General features: G+C 43.6%; 1 long non-coding RNA gene across 4 annotated transcripts; it reads right to left on the reverse strand.

Moving 5' to 3' along the window:
• Positions 1-3,403: 3,403 nt before the first annotated feature.
• On the reverse strand, positions 3,404-16,568 carry LOC142841272 (uncharacterized). 4 transcript variants are annotated; one of them, XR_012909042.1, is made up of 5 exons: positions 15,684-16,568; positions 14,309-14,373; positions 12,912-13,028; positions 11,331-11,456; positions 3,404-9,102 (listed from the first exon to the last, which is right to left on the reverse strand). It is a non-coding gene; the product is annotated as an uncharacterized LOC142841272 (long non-coding RNA). The 4 variants fall into 4 exon arrangements; XR_012909040.1 differs by lacking the exon at positions 15,684-16,568 and having other exon boundaries at positions 3,404-6,062; positions 8,938-9,102; positions 14,309-15,334; XR_012909041.1 differs by lacking the exon at positions 15,684-16,568 and adding an exon at positions 14,079-14,182 and having other exon boundaries at positions 14,309-15,334.
• Positions 16,569-20,577: the final 4,009 nt, after the last annotated feature.

Genomic DNA, 20,577 nt, shown 5'->3' on the forward strand with positions numbered 1-20,577 from the left:
GGGAGCTCACCAAGGCCAGCTGGACTGTGACTGAAAAAGCATGGGATAAAACTGGACTCTCTGAACATGGCGAAACATGAGGGCTGATGAGACGCCAAGGACAATGGCAAGGGGTTTTGATCCTACGTAATGTGCTGGTTTGTGGGAGCCTAGCCAGTTTGGATGTTCACCTTCCTAGATATGGACGGAGGGGGGAGGACCTAGGACTAACCACAGGGCAGGGAACCCTGACTGCTCTTTGGACTGGAGAGGGAGGGGGAGAGGAGTGGGGGGAGGGGGAGAAGGGTGGGAGGAGGGGGAGGGAAATGGGAGGCTGGGAGGAGGTGGAAACTTGGTTTTTTTCTCCTTTTCTCAATAAAAAATGAATGAATGAATGAATGAATGAATGAATGAATAAATAAATAAATAAATAAATAAATAAATAAAAGAACTTAAGCAATGCAAACAATCCTCTTTGTCAAAAATAGGATCCAGACATTCATCTTCCAGAAGGGACCAGAAAACAAAAGCTACTCCACACAAGGGCATAGAACCTTCCAGCTCTAAGGGAGGCTGCAGATCCTCAATCTCATGAGGAAGGTCTCAGATGTTCTCCATCTCCCCAAGGTAGCCCTATACATTCCACATCTACCAAAACCAAATTGGAACAGGTCGCCTCTAACAAAGCAGCTGTTCATGTTTCCCATTCAGAACACGAGGCCTGCAAACTATGCTCTTTGTCCAAATCAGGGTCCAGACATTCATCTTCCAAAAGGGACCAGAAACCAAAACCTACTCCTCAAGAGTGCATAGAACCTTCCAGCTCTAAGGGAGGCTGCAGATCCTCACAATCTCATGAGGAGGGTGGCAGAAGTTCTGTATCTCCCCAAGGCAGCCATAAACATTCCAGGTCTATCAAAACCAAATTGGAACAGGTCCCCTCTAACAAAGCATGTGTTTATGATTCCCCCTCTGAAGATGAGGGCTGCAAACAACCCTCTTGGACAAAAAAAGGGTCCAGACATTCCTCTTCCAAAAGGGAGAAAAAAAAAAACAAAAGTTACTGCCCAAGAGAAAAATAGAACCTGCCATCTCTAAAAGAGCCTGCAGATCCTCACGATCTCTGGATGACTGCAGAAGGCATCATTCTCCCCAAGGCTTCCCAAGACATTTCCAAAATCTACCAAAACTTAATCTAAAAAGGCCCCTTCTGGCAAAGCAGATGTTCACGCTTCCCATTCAGAACACAAGGGCTGGAAACATTCTGCTTTCTCAAAAAGATGGCTCAGACATTTTCCATCTGCCAAAATGGATCACACAGCAAAAGCTAATCCTGAAGGGAACAAAGAATGTTCCATCTCTACAGAAGAAGAAATGGAAATTACTCCCTTTCCTGAAGTGATCCTCAGACATTCCACCTTTTCCTGTGAGACTTCCAGCCTTACTTCTACTACTTCTACCAGGACAAGACTCAGATATTCCCCTTATACTCAAGAAGCAATAAAAACTTCCCCACCAGCTAAATAAAGCTTCAACTCATCTCTGGATGGAGACAGCCCCAATGGGAATGCCAAACTTTTCTCATCACCACAGAGGATTGATGTCCATGAAGAAGGTCTTTAGACATGCTCTTTCTATCCAAGAGGGACTAAAAATTCCACTAGTGTCAAGAGAGGATCGGGGGGGGGAGTTGCTGCCTGTTCAATTGGGACTCATATATTTACTAGGTCAAAAAGAGTCCCACGACATTCCTTGTTGTCAAAAAAAATCTGTAAACACCCCATTTCAACCAGAGGTCCAGAGAGCTTTCCTCTCTTACCAAGGAGGAGGCAAGTCATCTCGTATGAACTTGGGGCCCCCATATGTGAACCTTCTGTCCATGGAGACCACATACATTCGTGGTCAGTCCCATGCAGTCTCCAAATAATCCTGCTGCAAAAACAGAACCGGGGTTCTAGCTTCTTCTCTCAAGTAGGTATCAGACCATCTCAATGTAACCAAAGGGGCCTAAGACTTTCCAATGGCAACCCTGTTCAAAGCTCCCTTGGAATGTTTCAATCTGAAAGAGTGAGCAACATCCATAGCCAATCTAACCCACTGAGCCCCAGGTATGCTCCTTGTGACCACATGGAATTCAGAAATGTACCTTCTACTCAAGAATGAGCCAAAATGTTAACTTTTGCCTTAGCAAGCTGCCAACATAACCATTGTGTCCATGAAGGCTTCAGACCTTACAAGTCTATCAAAATGAAGTTCTAAAGATGCTCATCTCAAGAGTGGAGCATAAGCCCTACTCTCTCTTATCATGGCATCTTTAGATCTTATCTACAAGTGGACTTCATCTTTTCCCACACTGTGCCCCACAGGACCAATAGGAGTTTAGAACTTTTCCTTGTCATCAAACATCTATGAAACCTTTGACTTCCATTCCTGGATACCTCAGATGCACACTGAGGTATCACATAGGTCTCAGAAGGTAGGTATTTCCCTTTTAATTAAGATTAGGACACAACTTCTACCTAGAACATGCTATACAATCTGTGACCCACTGAGAATAGCATACGCTTCTTCTGACTAATGTGGTCCAAGAGTGACATCATCTGACCTAGCAGGTCACAGAACAACTCTCACTGTCTAAGATCCTCAGAGTGTTTCCAGTTCTAATCATCTGACTGCATGACCTCTGTCCAAAATTAAAATGACCCTGGTACCTGAAGTCCTAGAACATTCAAGCATCCAGCAGTGCCCTAAACCCAGGATATGTGCCTCAACTTTATTAGCAGAAATAAAGAAGCTAGACCCTTCATGTCCAGAAGTAGAAGTAGTTACCTGAATTGGTCCAGAGACCTAGCTGAGAATTGCCTTCTCGCTTCTTGGTGATTGATCATACTGCTGCCTGCCCTGCATGACATGGTTGCTCTACATGCTCATGAAGATTAGAAAAGGAAATATTCAGGCATTCACTAATCTCCAAATTGACTCTTGATTTTCCACTGCCCCCTTCCAGACCCTTTGACTTTTCTGTTTTCCCAAACACAGCATGAGACATTCTGTCTCCAAAGAATGGTGTCCTCAAATTCCCTGTTTTCCTGTAGATGCCTCAAATATCCTCACCCTGTACTAGTGTTTCGAAAATTGGGTTTCTGACAAATGGGCCTCAAACATATTCCTTCAGACCCAGGAGTATTTACTCATACTTTCCCCAATGACTTAAGTGGAGCTCAAAGTGTTATCAAGAACTCACAGGGAGCTAAGGCACATCTCTTCTGAACCAGGAATGAGAATGCAACATTAATTCTCAAACAGGCTATAGCCCTACCACTACAGAAACACAGATATTCCAAACTCTTGTATGGACAGAGGGGTCTTCTGATCTGTCCTTCAGAACCAGAGATTTCTCAGATATTCCCAAATGGCCCAGGTAGCCTCAATCTTATCTGTCTAAAACCAAGGGGGCTTGGTGTGATTCTAGGCAAAGGGAGTTTCAAACTAGTATCCCCTCAATACCAAAACTGTCCTTCAGCCATTTCACATTGTTCAAGGGTACATTGACACTATTTTCCCTTGAGATCCAGGAGATCTCAGACATTCAATAATTGCTAAACAACCTCATTATTACAACTTCAGAACAAAAGTGTCACACACATTCTCAATGACTGAAGGGGACCTAGGACTTACAACTTGAGAAGCAAGTGGACTCAGACATCTCCAATGTCCCAAGAAGGTCATAAAAACAACCCCTTTAGAAACAATGAGCCATAGAATTTTGGCAAAGTCACAACATGTCTTCAGACTCATTCTTCCAGAACCAGGACAATTCATGCCTCAGTTAAAATCTCCATCAGGTCTTGGATATCCCCCTCAGAAGTAAACTAACTCACTAATTCAGGGAGCTGACACCTCTCTGAAATTTCTTCTGAAGAGAGACTTGGACTTATTTTCCCAAACCACAGTAGTCCCTGACTTCCATCATATGCCAAATAGGGGCTGTAGTAACATACATTCTTTGACTAATACAACTTTAGCCTTCCTCTGTCTGTATTGGAGGGGTCTGGGGCACACCACTTTGATGAAGCAAGCTACAGAAGTGGCCTTGTGACTGAAGAGTGTGTCTCAGATATTTAGACCTGACTAACAGGTACCTGAGTCTGAGTCCCTATTACCAAGAAAAATATAAGGGCTTCTCTTTGTGTTCAGGGCCAACTCAGGTCTATCCAACAACTAAGAGAGACTAGAGCTTCTCCCCCAAACCAAAGTGGCTAGGAAATACACATTTGACCACCAAAAAAACCTCATGGAACTCTAGATGGAAGTGACATGGCACAAAAATAGAATCGTCACCCTGAATCCAAGGCCATCTATTTTCAAGCTACTCATCAGAAAGGTGCCTGTCCTCCATGTCCACACCTGTGCAGGTTATTATGAGTTTAAACGGGGAACACACCTAGGGACTGTGACTCAACTTTTCAGAGAAACCCGCTGATTGCTCTCTAACCTCAGAAGGAGCCCTCAGAGATAAGGATTTTCAAGAGTTCACTGAAGATTTGGAGAATGACTAGGGAGTGCATGGACCTCCTCTTTCCTAAAGGTAAGTAGTGGCATTCCCCTTTGCCCAACAAGGTCTTGCATCTGTCTTCTTTCCCATACCTTGTTTCTTTTCTTTTCTTTTTTTTGCATTGATGACTTGGGCCTTAAAATATCCCATTTTGGCCCAAGGGCATGGGGTCATTCCACTTACAGTTCACAAGATTCAAGAAGTGTGAGCAAATCCTGGAATCCATGCCAATTCCTTGAGTAAAATCACCCTTTACTGTGTGGCCTCCTCATTCCCACCCAGATCTAGGACTCCCTCCCAAGCTCTTAATGAATCCTAGATTTAATGCTTGATTTCTTGCAGATTCAGCTAAATATATGGACATCCTAAACTGGGAAGAGGAGTTAGATGGTGAGGCAATGCTAGGACCATATGAGGTATGGAAGTCAATTGAATTTATGCTTGGAGTAATATGATATTTTTACACTCTGACCCTATCTTCCTTGCCACATGGGCCTCAGAAACTCCTTTCTCCCCAAGGGTACTTACTCCTTCTCCCTTTGATCATAAAGACATCATATATTCCCCCTGAATCAAAGGGAGCCCTGCATCTTTCCAGTTTGTCTTAAGGAAGCTTATATATTCATTTTGGGTGAGGGGGCCACACACTTCCTGATATTACCGGGTAGGTTTGAGACATTCTTCTTAACAAATGAGTCCCAGATTTTCCCTCCATTCCAAGATAAACTCTAGGCCCAATACTTATTTAAAAAGAAACTCTGACTCTAAAGTACCTGTCAAGGAAGGTGGGTACATTCTACTTACCTTGGACAAGGTAACTTTAGACACACCATTTCATTTCAAGGGGATTAATACAAACTCCTCTGATCAAGAGGATACAGATCAGATCAGTGACATGAAAATTTGGTCATTATCTTCACCAATTTCTCATGTATGCTTTAAATAAATACTCCCTGACGTTGACCTCCTCAGAGCAACCACTTCTATCTGTGGAAACCTCAGCTCTATTCCTCTAACTGAGAAGGTCTCAATGTTTCCCTTCTTATCTGGGTGTCCAGGCATGCCCAGATGACAAAAAGACTGTCAGATAACAATGAGCTGTTATCCTAGGACAAAACAGTAAATATCTGATTCTTCTGCATTTAAGATTCTCACCAGAAATGAAGCAGTCCCATCGTGTCTCCTTTGCCTGTACTGTACTGGCTAAGGAAAGGAATTGCTCCAGTCTGGTTTGAGGGCCCAGGTCCAAAGTGTAGAATTTGAGACTGGATCTTAAGCTATGCGCTTCAGTCTAATCAATAGAAGTCCACTTTTCCAACCATTGCTGCCTATATATGAACTATGAAGACAACCTGAAAGAAGAGGCAACATTGCCAGGGACAGCCATGTAGGTTCATTGAAGAAGGCTTTGGTTGCTCCCGAACTATGCAAGACTCAACTGATGATGTGGGAACTCTAAAGAACAGCTGGAAGTTGAAGTGCAGTGATGGGACCCTCCTTCACTGAATGAGGTAGCAGTGACATTCACCTGCAACAGAATGGTGCATGACACTTACCACCTCTGCCCAAGGGGTTTTCAACTCACACCCTTAGCCAACTAGGGCTCAAAATTTTCCCTTTTACACAAAGGCCCCAGTGTTTCTCTTCTTCACAAGTTACCTCACTCTTATGTCACTGAAGAGAATATCAGACCTTCCTCCTAGGACAGAACCTATTCTAGACCTTCCCCATTTGCCCAAATTGGTCTTAAGTATGCATTTTACGGAAAATGCCCTCAAATTTTCTTATTTTGCAAGTTTGATCCAAGTCTTTTCCAAAAGATTAAAGAGTCCTCAGACCACGTATTCCTTACACGACTCACGCTTTATAAGGGGGAATCAGATCTGCCCACATTTACTCCAGTGTAAAGCAAAGGGGGTCTATGATTATGCCCTTTAACCAAAAAGACTACAGAGATCTAATTATTTGCCCAAGGATGTCTGGCCTATGCCACAACGATGAGTAAGACTTCAGAATTGGCTCCCATGACCAACCAGGTATCATTTCTTCATTCTATATTCAGATCTAGCCTCTGACACTGGGAGGCCCTAGAGCTTCCCCTTCCTTTCATGGGCAACATTCACTGGACCCCTGGACTCATCTTACCTTTATGCCAATCCCTACAACCAAGTTTGCTAGGAAAACACTTGCACCCAATAGGACCTCTGAAGATATTAGGTTTAGATCAGAGGTCAAAATATAGAAAGCTAAAACTAATAGTCGTGTTATCTGCCCAGAAGTTAGTTGTCCTGAATGCAACGTTCACATCTTTCATTGATGGATAGACACAGAACAATACAACCTTTAGAAAGCATAAGGACCACAGAACCACTTAACATCTTGGAAGAGTGTTGTATTGCTTCTTGCATTCTTCTCAACAGGCGATGTAGTATATAGATCATGGGAGCCGGGCAGAACAGTTGGAAGCAAATGATACAGAACTAAACCATTGCCCCATCACCCAAGGTAAGCTAGGCCTTTCCCTTCTGCACAATGGAGTGAGTGGATCTTGCTATTTGGTTAAACAGGGCCTGGCACTTTCTATCTAATCAATTCATTTCAGAATGACCTCAGAAGCTTCCCCTCTGAATAGAGGCTCTCCAAAATGTCCCTATTCTCAAGGCATCTCACACCATGCCCTTTTGATGATGGGTTATTAGAACTTCCCATGGGTTAAAGTAGTCATCAGGCATTTCTGCTATTACAAACAACAGTGAAGGACATCAATCTCTGTTCAAGAAGAGTCAAAAGAATGACTGTTTTTTACTAAAGTCATCTCAGAATTTCCATTTTGCTCAAGGGGACAAGGGTCAAAGGGTCCCTCAGAGAATGTGCTCATGTACCACAGAATTATCCCACTAATGGAGGACCTTAGATATTTCCATTCTAACCATGACCACCAAGAAAATACATGTGTGACCCAAGGGACTTCACCAAGCTCTGCTCTGAGATCATAAAACCTAAGCCTTGGGTCATCTTTCCTTCATTAGAGTCACCAGAATGAAAAGGCCTCATTCTTCATGCCCACACCAGTGTAGCTGATCATAATCTTCAGGAGGACTTAGAACATGAGATTGCCAATCATGACTGACGGATGATGCTCAGATTGCTGCCAGGCATGCCACAGTGTGCTTAGAGATGTGAATCTTCTAAACTGTGATGAAGTCCTTCATCCACTGCACAAGGTAGACTGGGACACTCTCTTTCCACTAAGTGGTTTGTGACTTTGCTACTCTCTCTAAGTCTACTGAAATCTTCCACTCTTAAACATCATCAGTTTCTGTCTATTAGACCTCAAATGCACACTCTGTAACCAAGAGGGCCTGATATCTAACCTCCATAATTGAGGGGGCTAAACAGCATACCTTCCTTCCAAGGCCCCATGATTTTCCAATTCCAGTCAAAAAGGCCTTCAAAAGTAACTCTCTCTTATGAAGGATTAAATATTTCACTTTTTGTTGAAGGAGAGCTCAAACTACCTACTTTTATTTAAATATGTTTCACCTCCAATACATCATCTGAGAGGTACTTCATTATGCTCCTTATGTTCAAGGGCCCTCAAATTCCAGCCCTCTGTCTCACATCACATCAATATTTAATTGCCTATAAATCCTTGGGGAAGGATGTGGCCTCATAAGCCCCCTCCTTTACTAACTGTTAACTGTCTATAATTCTCAGGGAAGGATGTGGGATCATAAGCCCCTTTCCCATTCCATGTAGAAAAATTAATGGACCCAATCTTGTGTAGGTCTCCTTCAGGAAATCATAGCTGCTGATAGTTGAACAAGGTAATGGCTACATCATTCCCAGAGAACACAGTGTTCCATAACAATTGGCTAATTGTAAGTGAAGTTAAGGATAGCCTGGAATACATGAGATCTTGTATAAAAAAAAATTAAAAAGAGTATGCAAGATGGCTTAGTGGCTGCCAGGTGGTAGCGGGGGCACATGCCTTTAATCCCAGCACACAAGAGGCAGAGGCAGGTGGATATCTGTGAGTTCAAGGTCAGTCTGGTCTACAGAGCTAGCTCCAGGATTGCAAGGGCTGTTACACTGAGAAATCCTGTCTCATACTACGCCCCCCACAAAGGATTAGTGGATGAAGATGCCTCTACCACTAAGTCTGACCACCTGAATTTGAGTACCAGTACACATAGCAGGAGAGAAATGACTCTCACAAACTGTTCTCTCACTTCCTCATGTCACATGTCTGAGCGGGCATGTGTACAAGCACAAACCCACATTAATTTTTTATAAAGGATGGGGCAATAGATCAAGCAGTAAAGTTCTTGCTCTTCAAGCATGGGACCTGAGTCTGATAATGCTAGAATCCATATAAGAATGCTAGGCATAAAAGTATGTACTTGCAATTCCAGAAGTAAGGAGGCAAAGAAAGACAATTGCTTGCAGGACTGTCATAGTCAGTAACCTCCAGGCCAATGAGGAAACCATGTCTCAAGGAAGGGGATGGCATTCTTGAGGATGGCACCTGAGGTTGTCCTGTGGCGTGCGCACACACACACACAAACCTGCACACACAAATACACAATGAATAATAAAATATTAATGTAAACTAGGCATGGCTTCTCACAACTGTAACCCCATCCCCAAATGGGGACTATCAAATGTACCCATCATCTAATACTTTCCCAAATTGGCTTATTCCTGAATGAATGTAAATTTAGCAAATAAACTCATGAATATTTTAAGCAATTACTACCTGAAAAATAGGATGAATTTTAGAATTGGAAATAAAAATTAAAAGGAATGCTACATAAAAACATAATTATCTTGTCATGTTTCAATAAATTTTAATTTCAATGTAAGTGATATCTTTTTTTTTGGTTTTTCGAGTAGAAGTAATATCTTTAACTAGGACTTATTCTTTATACTTTAGAAATGAATGCTATTATTACTATAATAAGATAGATATAAATACTTTGCTTAAGTACTTTTTATCATTTCTAACTGAAAAGTAAAAGAAAATTACCTAAAGTACTTCATAGATTAATTCATTACCAAATTTCCATTACCCTCTATACTCTAGTGGAAAATAAAGAATAAAATGTAGTCCCATTCTTCAGAAGTTTACAATCTAACTTGTTTACAGTATTTAGACTTTTATCTTTGTGGTGTTGGCAATCAAATTTAAGATCTTACATGTGTTAAGCGAGTGCTTTTCTATAAGCAACATCTTGTAGCCTTATTGGGACCTTTAAAAAAACAAAAAACCATGTGTTGGCCGTGCAGTGGTGGCACATACTTTTAATACCAACACTCAGGAGGCAGAGGCAGTTGGATCTCTGTAAGTTTGAGGCCAAATGGATGGAAATAGAAAACACTATCCTGAGTGAGGTAAGCCAGCCCCAAAAAGAGGAACATGGGATGTACTCACTCATATTTGGTTTCTAGCCAAAAATAAAGGACATTGAGCCTATAATTAGAGATCCTAGGGAAGCTAAATAAGAAGGTGAATCCAAAGACAAACATATAGGCAACCTCCTGAATATTAGCCTTCATCAGGCGATGAAAGGACACACACAAACAGACAGAGACCCACATGGGAGCACCTGACTGAAATCTCAAGGTCCAAATCAGGAGCAGGAGAGAGAGCAGGAGCAAGGAACTGAGGACTACGAGGGGTGCACCCACACACTGAGACAATGGGGATGTTCTATCGGGAATTCCCCAAGGCCAGCTGGCCTGGGTCTGAAAAAGCATGGGATAAAACCGGACTTGCTAAACATAGCGGACAATGAAGACTACTGAGAACTCAAGAACAATGGCAATGGGTTTTTGGTCCTACTGCACCTACTGGCTTTGGGGGAGCCTAGGCAGTTTGGATGCTCACCTTACTAAACCTGGATTGAGGTGGGCGGTCCTTGGACTTCCCACAGGTCAGGGAACCCTGATTGCTCTTCGAGCTGATGAGGGAGAGGGACTTGATCAGGGGAGGGGGAGGGAAATGGGAGGCGGTGGCGCAGAGGAGGCAAAAATCCTTAATAAATAAATAAATTTAAAAAAAAAACCACCAACAACAACAAAAAAAAAAAAAGGAGTGACTAAACAGGTGGCTAGAAAGATGGCTTGGTGGTTAAGAGCATTTGCTGTCCTTGCAGAGGACCTGGGCTTAATTACCAGTATCCACATGTTGACCCGCAACCATCTATAACTCCCAGTCTTAGGCGATCAAATACCTTCTTCTGGCCTCTGTGGACACTTGGTATATATATGGTGCACAGACATACAAGCAGGCAAACACCATACACATAAAAGAGTGATTAAAAAGGGCTAGAGTGATGCTTCAGTGGTTAAAAGCGCTTGCTGGTCACTCAGAGGATGGGAGTTCAGAAGACACACAAGAGGTAGGCAGCTCACACTGCCTATAACTCCAGCTCCAGGGATTTTGACACCCTTTTCTGGTCTCCCTGGGCACCTGCAAATATATGTGATGCCCATATTTAAATTTTAGGAAGATTAAAATTAATTTCAGAGTAAATAGTAAAATATACTGATAATGTTGTTAGACTTTTTGTATTAAACATTTTTTAAAGCTAGTAAGACAAGATTTTGGCTTTTGTTTTTGAGATGGATCTCATGTAATACAAGTTGTACTGGCTACATAGCTGAGAATGACCTCTAACTCCTGATGCTCCTACCACTCTGCCTCCCAAGTGCTGGAATTTACTATTTGTATATGTGAGTGAGAGTGTGATTACAAGGGTTCCACAGTGTTCATGTGAAGGTAAAGGCAAACCTTTTAGGGTTTGGTTCTCTTTTTCCACTGTGGAATCAGGAGATTGAACTCAGGTCATCAGTCTTGTGTGGCAGGCACTTTATCCATCAAGCCATCTTACTGGCCTCTTCTCTGTGTCTTCTAATACTAATGTTAGAGAAATAAAGTTTCACTTGTTCAGAAAAAAAAAGATTTTACATGTGCTAAGCGAGTGCTTTTCTATAAGCAACATCTTGCAGCCTTATTTGGACCTTTAAAAAAAACAGGTGTTGCCCGTGAAGTGGTGGCACATACTTTTAATACCAACACTCAGGAGGCAGAGGCAGGTGGATCTCTGTAAGTTTGAGGCCAGCCTAGTCTACAAGAACTAGTTCCAGGACAGGCTCCAAAGCTACAGAGAAACCCAGTCTCAAACAAACAAACCCCCAGGTGTTACATTAAAATAAAAAAATTTGAACTGCTTCATTAAAAAGAATTTTAAGTTATATCCTGAATTCTCATAGACATACCATATACTCTACAAATTCTCTTTAAAAATAAAAAATTTTAAAAACATCTTAGTTATACCTAGATGTGCTCACATTCAAATGTAATCCCAGAATTTCAGAGGGAAAAGAGGGAGAATCATGAGTTTGCGGCTGGGATAGGATACATAGGAAGTCAATACCATCCTGAGCTACGTAGCGAAAGCCTGGCTTGAAAAATCAAAAGCTAGGTATGCAGTTCAGTGGCAGAGCATTTGCTTAGCATGCACTAGAGCCTGAGCTTGATTCTTAGAACAGAGAGGAGAAAACAGATTGTCTCAGCTGCTAAAATGCATCAGTTGAACTGCCACAGAGCCTGATTACCTAAGTTCAATCGCTGGAACCCACATAATGCAAAGAGAAAACTATACAAGTTTTCCTTCGAGAACGTATGTATGCTCACACTGAGCACATGTGCATACACCTACCTACACACACACTAAAATATATAAAAATAAGTTAAAAGCATTTAAAATAAATGCAGTAAAAATAATTAAAACATTTGTTTATATTTTCATTCTCTCTCTTCTTTCCCTTCATACTGCCCCTCTTTCTCTTTCTGAGACAGGACCTTCTTATGTAACCCTGGTTGGATTGAACTTGTAATATACACCAGACCAGCCTTGAACTTCCAGTGATCCTCCTGCTTTTGCATCCCAACTGCCAGGATCACAGGTATGTATTACCATGCCTAGATGCTTTTCATTTTTCAAAGTACAAAAAAAGAATACCATGCCTAGATTTTTATCAAATAGCTGTTCCTGCAACTCTTTTACCTTTATGGAAAGTATGTGTGAATTAACTTAAAGAATATATAAAAAAATTAAAGTGGATCATTGGACCTAAACGGTACTTAGTGTTACAATTTTCCCATTAAAGATAATACAAAGACCCTTTAATAAAAAACTAATTTGTAGAGAATGAATTTTTAAAAATTATAGATGTATAATTTTACTCAACTCACTGAGTAAATCAAGTCTTCCTATACTATTACTTACAACAATCTAACTAAAAATCAATTATTTTTCAAATTGTGTGTTTGCATATGCCACAGCATGTATGGAGGTCAGAAGACAACCTGAAGGAGCTGGTTCTCTCCTACGTTGTGGGGTCTGGGATTGAACTCAAGCTGTCAGAATTGGTGGCAGCTGGTAAACCATCTTGCTGGCTTGAGAAATAAGATTTAATGTCCTCTCTGAAGCAAAAAGAATATTTAGCTATAATTAGTACATACAAATTGATCACTAGTACTCCCCCCAAATTCTGTGTGGGTCTAAATATTCTCCTAGAAAAATAAGCGTAAGAAAAGGAAGGCATAGGATGCTATACCCCTTTCCCTTTTCTTAATAAAAAAGCAATGCTAAGTGGTAAAATGCTGGGCTAAAAAGGCCAGTCTAATTGGAAAATTTAACAGTCGGAGGGAAGGAGTTGAACAGAAAAGAAAAAGTTGAGGTATGGAACTCTTCATCATCAGAATTTTTTCAATACTATTCTTCAATTTTTCAGCATACTTGGATGTAATATTATTCAAACGCTAAAATAAAAAATATAAAGTCTCGGGGTTAAGAGCACTGACTGTTACTGTTCTTCCACAAGACCTGGGTTCAATTCCTAGCACCCACATGGCAGTTCAAAAATGTTTGTAACTCCAGTTCCAGGGGACCTGATACCCATGGCAAAACACCAATGCATCTAAAAAATAAAACATTAAATAATGTATAGAGGGGCTGGGAATGATTGCTCACATCTTTAATCCCAGGACACAGGAGGCAGAGGCAAATGGATCTCTGTGACTTTGAGGCAGCCTGATCTACAGAGTAAGTTCCAGGACAGCCAGGGCTGTTACACAGAGAAATCCTGTCTTGAAAAACAAAACAAAAAAACAAAAAAGAAAGAAAGAAAAAATGTAGAGAGGAAAAATTGAATAATACTTCTTAAAAATTTTAGGTGACCCAGGCTGGCAAGATGGCTCAGAGGTTAAGAGCACTAGCTGCTCTTCCAGAGATCCTGATCAATTCCCAGCAACCTCATGGTGGCTCACAACCATCTATAACATGATCTGGTGTCTTCTTTTTGCCTACAAGCAGAACACTGTATACATAAAACCCTCTTTCCCTATCTTTCTCAGGCACTTTGAGATGCCCATAAAAAGCGAGGCATTATTCAATGAATTGAACCTTAGGTGAAAGTCAGAAGACACTTGTTCAAGAACTGACTCTAAGGGGACAGGCACGTTGGCTCTTACCTGTAATCACTGTATTGGGGAGGTTGAGCCAACAGAATCAAGAGTTTATGGATGGCCTCGGTTACATATCAAGTTCAAGAGCAGCCTGGGCTACGTGGAACCCTCTCAAAAACCAACAAAACAAAAAAAAAAAAAAAAAACAAAATAAAACGGGGTTTCAGTGAGATGGGCTCAGCAGGTAAGGGAGCTTACAACCAAAACAAAATCAGAGATTCATTGTGGGTACCTACTCAGTAGGAGAGAACTTCGTATTACCAAGCAGTCATCTGATCTCCAAACTGTAGTGTGGGCACACCTACATACATACATACACCAAAAAAGAGAAATATAAACAAATAAATGCAATTTAAAAGAAAAAACACAACTGGTTCTATTTAAGGACTGAGGCTATTTCTTCATCTTTGCAACAGTTCTTTAACACATCACTGCCCTGTAAAGGAGCGACAGCATCAAAACATTCAAATGCTATGACAATTGCTTTTGCAGACATTAAAGCAAATCACACAGATCTAACTGAATTTCATAAATAAACCAGCGCCTTATAGACTTTTTTTTAAACATAAGATGGCTTGAATTTATATTGTAACTCTTAAAGCAAGAAACCTCACAAACCCTTCGGAGAACTGTGTAGTTTAAAAATAAAAATGTTTTTAGGTATCGAATACAGGAGCCACTAAGAGGCACTAAAACTCATAATCCTACCCCAACCAACAAAAGCAAAAAACTCCAGCTCAGATTTAAAATAAAAGTGAGCAAATCCTCCAAACAAAAGAGAGGTCCTTGGATAAAATCTCCCGCATTTGGAAGAAACTGGTTCCCTTGTCACTGAGACTTCTTCCTGAGAACAATTCAAACTTTCTCCTCCGAATTGAGATGCTCGCCCCATCCACCTCTAAAAAAAACCCCACACAGCTCACTGACGGGAAAATCACGCCTAAGACCACGTCTCTCCCCTCGGGGCTTTTATCCTCCATAGTCTAGACAACAACTAAATAGAGCAAGATTTCTGTGGCCGAGGAGGGCAGTCCCTTTGGGAAGAATAAGGGGATCGGCACTGAAAAACTCCTGGCTGTCCAGGGAAAGGGGTTGGGCAGAAGTGAAGGGCCTCAAGGAGCCCGAGGCTGGAAAGTTCAGAAGGGCCCACCAGCCTTTCCCAAGGCAGCAGGGAGGATCTCAGTAGCTCTCCAACGTACAAAAGAGACATCCTATGTACAACCCCCCCAAGAAACAAACAAACAAACAAACAAAAAACCAGAAGGAGGGGCGGGAAGGGCACGGAGCCCCCACCCCCACCCACCCCACCCACCCCCAGCCTCCGTACACTGCAACCCATGTAGCCCGCCCCGCGAGGGCCCCCCCCCCTAGCACAGTTGAGGCCTCGCCTCAGAGGGGGCCGCTCATGGTCAACTCGGCCAGACAGCCCCTTGTTACCCAGGCAACCTTTCCTAAAGCACCCCCCTCCCCGGGGCCGAAACAAGATGGGCCAAGCGCCATAGCGCCACGGGGTCCCTACTCTCCACAGCCACGGGAACCCCAGCCCTGGAGCGCACTGCTGCCGCTGACACTGTCCTCTCCTCGGAGGCAGGGAGGTGCGGGGAGGCTTACCTACAATGCTGCAGGACTTCAGGAGCTCAGAGAAGGAGGAGGAGCCGGAGCAGGAGGAGGAAGAGGCGGAGGAGTGGGAGCAGGAGGGGGAAGAGATGGAGGAGGGGGGGCTGAGGGGGACAGGAGGCGGGGAGGAAGAGCGGAAAGGGAGGAGCGCGAAAACACGGGGTGACCTCCACTCACAGGGCGGCGGCGGCGGCAGTCTTTCCCAAGGCAGCTGGGAGGATCTCTTTGCTCTCCAACGTACAAAAGAGACATCCGATGGACAATGCCCCCCCCAAAAAAACAAACAACCAAAAACCAGACGGAGGGGCTCTCGAGAAAGCCAAGCGGGAAAGGCACGGACCACCCCCCCTCCCGCCTCCGTAGACAGCGGCCCATGCTGACTGGCCCGCGAGGGCCCCTCGCACAGTGGAGGCCTCGCCTTGGAGGGGCCGCTCATGGTCACCTCAGCCAGCCAGCCCCGCGTAACCCAGGCGACCTTTCCTAAAGCACCCCCTCCCCGGGGCCGAAACAAGATGGTGGGCCACGCGCCATCGCGCCACGGGGTCCCTACTCTCCACAGCCACAGGAACCCCAGACCCAGAGCGCGCCGCTGCCGCTGTCCTCGCCTCGGAGGCAGGGAGGTGTGGGGAGGCTTACCCAAGATGCTGCAGGACGTCCGGAGCTCAGAGAAGGAGGAGGAGCGGGAGCAGCTGGAGGAAGAGACGGAGGAGGGGTGCCGAGGGGGACAGGAGGCGGGGAGGAAGAGCGGGAAGGGAGGAGCGCGAAAACACGGGGTGACCTCCACTCACAGGGCGGCGGCGGCTGCACTCTTTCCCAAGGCAGCTGGGAGGATCTCTTTGCTCTCCAATGTACAAAAGAGACAACCGATGAACAATGCCCCCCCCCCAAAAAACAAACAAACAAAAAACCAGACGGAGGGGCTCTCGAGAAAGCAAAGCGGGAAAGGCACGGAACACCCTCCCCCCGCCCCGCTTCCATAGACCGCGGCCCACGCGGCCTGGCCTGCGAGGGCCCCCCGCACAGTTGAGGCCTCGCCTTGGAGGGGCCGCTCACGGTCACCTCAGCCAGCCAGCCCCGCGTAACCCAGGCGACCTTTCCTAAAGCACCCCCTCCCCGGGGCCGAAACAAGATGGTGGGCCACGCGCCATCTCGCCACGGGGTCCCTACTCTCCACAGCCACGGGAACCCCAGCCCCGGAGCGCGCCGCTGCCGCTGCCCTCTCCTCGGAGGCAGGGAGGTGTGGGGAGGCTTACCCTCGACGCTGCAGGACGTCCTGAGCTCAGAGAAGGAGGAGGAGCGGGAGCAGCAGGAGGAAGAGGCGGAGGAGCCGGAGCAGGAGGAGGAAGAGACGGAGGAGGGGGGCCAAGGGGGACAGGAGGCGGGGAGGAAGAGCGGAAAGGAAGGAGCGAGAAAACACGGGGTGACCTCCAATCACAGGCCTGCGGCAGCGAAGGCGGCGGCGAAGGCGGCCGCTGCGGCTACCGCCCCAAGGAGTTCCAGCGCCAAATGAGCTGCGCTGAGGAGACGAGCGAATTAGAATAGCACGCACTGCCTGATGGGTAACGCGTCCATCCGGGCACCCTGCAGACGACTGCCGGGCCAATGGTGGGTGCTAGCATGTGAGCCGCCAGGAGCAGCCTCAAAGGCTCGGCCTCTAGACTGGATGCCCCCCTTGGGAAAGAGGAAAGGAGCTGCAGGAACACTGACCCCTCCCCCCAAACTACGGCTCTATATTGTATCTAAGCACACAACAAACAGGCATTCCGAGATCTCCCTGCGAATAAACATTAAAGGCACCCGTTTTTAAAAACACTGGTTTTAAAACACGCGTTTTAAGAGAAAAGAGAAATTAAATCGACTTTTTAAGTCATTGACTGATGGCACCCACCACTTTGTTTTAAACACAATTTTGTTTTCCTTTGTCACTCCTGCCTTATAAAGTCCTACAGTTATAAAAAGTTCTTTTTAATTTTTCTTTCTTTCTTCCTTTTTTCTTTTTTTGGAGCTAGGGTTTCTCTCTTTAGCCCTGGCTGTCGTGGAACCCCATCTGTAGGCCAGGCTGGCTTTGAATTCAGTGATTCACCTTCCTCTGCCTCCCGAGTGCCACTACCCCTGGCTTCTTCAAATTTTGCAAGAAAAACACTTGCCAAATTACGGTTTATATAATCATTATCTAAATCATGTCTTTTAATTATTTATTTACTATTTTTCTTTTTATTTATTTATTTTTTGGATTTTTCGAGACAGGGATTCTCTGTAACTTTGGAGCCTGTCCTGGTACTAGCTCTTGTAGACCAGGCTGGCCTCGAACTCACAGAGATCCGCCTGCCCCTGCCTGGACTTAAAGGCGGGTGCCACCACTGCCCCGTGTCTTTTAAATTTTAAACACTATTTCATATCATTTCTACCTTTTCCTTTGGTGTGGGCAGAAAAGTTTCAAGGTAAAATCTGCAACCCAAGTGATTCTGCTTTTGGCACCTTCGGCAAGTTAAATAAGAATTCTAGGCCTGAGAGATGGCTCAATATGGTAAGGGCCATCACTGGGACCCACATGGTAGGGGAGAACAGACTTCCTCAAGTGTTCTCTGATCTCCACATGCAGCCCGGGCCATGAACACAAAACAGACACACACACACACACACACACACACACACACACACACACACACACGCTATATACTGGGTTTCCTGGGAAGAATGTTTAAGTTTTGGGGGACCGGGCGGTGGTGGCACACACCTTTAGTCCCAGCACTCGGGAGGCAGAGGTAGGCAGATTTCTGTGAGTCGAGGCCAGCCTGGTTTATAGAGGTAGTTCCAAGGCAGGCTCCAAATCTATAGCGAAACCTTGTCTCAAAACAAACAAAAAACAACAAAAAATAAATAAATTTGGGGGGAGAAAAAAACAACCTGGATGCTGCTTGTCTCTAAAAACCTTTAATAAACTAGGGGCCACCATGCAACTGCTGGCATTATTCTACAGAGGAAACCCAGGGTGTATTCCTGTATGCTAGTGGAACATACTTGAGTCTCAGTTTGATCAAACAAACCATAAGAAAAATATTTTGATACAGTTTGAAAAATATCTTAACATTGGTTATCATGCTATTATAATTACAAAAACAGTAGTGTAATAATGATATTCTGTTTAGAGGTCTTTGGGAGCCTTTCATATCTTGAACCATAACACATGATTTGTAAGTATTTTCTTCTGTTAGCTGTTTCTATTATCGCTTCCTTTAGAGTACCTTCTGAAGCACCAGCGTCTTTGACTTTGATGAAATATAATTCACTCACCATTTTTACTGTTATTTTCATATCATAAATAAGAAGCTACTGCCTAATCCAAACTCATGAAGATTAAAACCTATGGTTGCATACTTAATAATTTAGGCCTCTAGAATTCTGACAAATTTACTCTTCAGATTTTGTACAAGTTTATATTAAAAATCAGGCATATTCTTCTCATATGCTCCTAAGCATCCTTTTTTTCACTTTTCCCCTCTTGTAAGTCTCTCTTGTTCCCATTAACACTTTTACCTCTATATTCACACCATATATACATACATTATTTTAATTATTAATTAACTAATTTATCTGAGTGAGTCTCAGTGAAGCTAGTTTGACCTTAAACTCACTATGTAACTGAGGCTGGCCTTGAATTTAGGATCACGTTCAGGAATATGACCATTTTAACAATATCATTTTTGCTGATCCATGTTGATCATTTATCAACTTTTATTTGTTCTTCAGTTGTTTGTTTGTTTGTTTAACACAGGGTCTCACTACATAATTCCTGGCTGGCCTGGAATTGGCTCTGTACACCAGTCTGTCCTGTCCTCAGATTCCCAGAAAATGGCCCTTTTCTGCCTCTCCAATGCTGGATTAAAGGCGTGTGCTACTACACCCAGCATATTCTTCCACTTTTATCTTCAGTACTTTATGGCTTTCATTATGGAAGTCTCTCTCCCACTTGATTAAGTTTATTACTATGTACTTTATTGTTTTGAAGATTGTTCTAAGATTTACTCTTCTATCTTTTTTTCTCAGTGAATTGATTATTGGTGTATAGTAAAAACTATTGGTTTTTGAGTGTACACTTTATATTCTGTTATTTTGCTAAATTTATCAGTTCTAAAAGTCTTTTGTTTCATCTTTGTTTCGCTTCTGATTTTAGAGAACAGCTTTCAGTATGTCCCCATTCAAGAGAATGCTGACCTTTGGGTTGTTGGACAGCCTTCATTATGTTCAATTTATTCAAAGATTGTCTTTTCTTTTTCCTTTTTCCCCCCTCAAGACAGTGTTTCTCTGTGTAACAACTCTGGCTGTTCTAGAACTTGCTTTGTAGACCAGGCTGATCTCAAACTCACAGAGATCCTCCTACCTCTGCCTCCTGAGTGCTGGGATTAAAGGTGTGCGTTACCACCACTTGGCAATTCATGAGTTTTCATAACATAATCATGCCACAGAGGTCTTGACAATTGGTCTAAAAAGTGAGTTCCAGGACAGCAGAGCTGTTACACAGAGAAACCTGTCTCAAACAACAACGACAACAAATTTTAAAAAAGAGAGAGAGAAGAGAGCATTAGATTCCCCAAGGGTACTCAAGTTAGAGGCTGCTGTGAGCTAACTGACATAGATTATAGGAACAGAACTTGGGTCCTCTGAAAGATCAGTGTGGGCTCTTTTTTTTTTTTTGTTTTTGTTTTTGTTTTTCAAGACGGGGTTTCTCTGTGTAACAGTCCTGGCTCTCCTGGAAACTGCTTTGTAGACTAGGCTGGTCTCAAACTCACTGAGATCTGCCTGCCTCTGCCTCTCAAGTGCTGGGAATAAAGCCATTCACCACCGCCTCCCAATCAGTGTGAGCTCAGACTATTTCCAACTTCTATTT

The sequence above is a fragment of the Microtus pennsylvanicus genome, chromosome X (genome assembly GCF_037038515.1).
Source record: "Microtus pennsylvanicus isolate mMicPen1 chromosome X, mMicPen1.hap1, whole genome shotgun sequence".
Classification (NCBI taxonomy): domain Eukaryota; kingdom Metazoa; phylum Chordata; class Mammalia; order Rodentia; family Cricetidae; genus Microtus; species Microtus pennsylvanicus.